The sequence below is a fragment of the Anarrhichthys ocellatus genome, unplaced genomic scaffold (genome assembly GCF_004355925.1).
Source record: "Anarrhichthys ocellatus isolate YVR2014 unplaced genomic scaffold, GSC_Weel_1.0 scaffold1, whole genome shotgun sequence".
NCBI classification, from domain to species: Eukaryota; Metazoa; Chordata; class Actinopteri; order Perciformes; family Anarhichadidae; genus Anarrhichthys; species Anarrhichthys ocellatus.
The window spans coordinates 6,279,055-6,280,022 of record NW_022280031.1 but is presented as its reverse complement, the minus strand read 5'-3'; the positions used below and the strand labels follow the sequence as shown (position 1 = coordinate 6,280,022).

General features: G+C 48.5%; 1 protein-coding gene across 2 annotated transcripts in view; it reads left to right on the top strand.

Annotated features, from left to right (window-relative positions):
- Positions 1 to 968, top strand: part of mfap2 (microfibril associated protein 2) — a 5,483-nt gene that overhangs the window by 1,093 nt on the left and 3,422 nt on the right. The gene's annotated exons all lie outside the window — the stretch shown is intronic.

Here is a 968-nt window from a genome sequence, read left to right as displayed (position 1 = left end):
GTGTGTGTGTGTGTGTGCGTGTGTGTGTGTGTGCGTGCGTGTGTGTGTGTGTGTGTGTGTGTGTGTGTGTGGGTGTGTAAGTGTAGGTGGGGGGAGATGGGGTCTGTAGCTGGGAAGGGAAGGACTCAATAGGGAGAGGGGGGGGGGGTTAATCGCTCCCAGATGTGTGCTGTTAAAACATATGGTTTCCAATAGCCACTGTGATGCAGAAGAAGAATGTGTATGTGTGTGTGTGTCTGATACTGGTACACAGAGACACACACACACACACACACACACATTCACTGATTTATTGATACACATGCAGAACACGGATCACGTTTTGTGTCCAGTGTGGCCTCAAAAAAAAAAAATCTGCATGTGGTTACAGAGAGAAGTTCTCAGTGTAGGATGTGAGAAGCACAAATTAACTGCTTCATGTTGTGTGTATGAAACAGCCTACACAGTTCTGCAGCGGAGGAGCGTTCATACTTTCCACAAAGTATTTTAGTGAGTGTTACAGGAAGCTAAGGTAATGGATTTGACTGTATGCAACAGTTTCACAATGTGACCTCCTGCAGTTTACTGCCAATTTAAGTAAAAACTAACAGTCAGGGATGTCTATTGTTGTCAGTGTTCATGTTTTTCTGTCCACATGTCATTTTCACTCAACCTGAGAGGCTCTTGCTCTGTGGAGGGAAGAAGAAAGAAAAAGGGGTAAAGAGGAGGAGGGGGGAGGGGGTGAGGAAATGACCAGTGAGGGCGACAGAAGGGAAACGAAGGATGTGGAGGCAGACGGAGAGAGGGAGGGAGGGCTGAAGAAAAGTCAGGGAGAGGGGTGGGGTTGAGGGGGTCCTCTGTTTCTTTTCCTGGAATTCAGCCCCGAGAGTGTCTGCTGCAGCGAAGAAAAGTAGGAAAACAGAGAGATTGTTCTTAGGAAGACAGACGTGCCACATTCTTGCTGTCAGAGTCCCCCCCCCCCCCCCCCC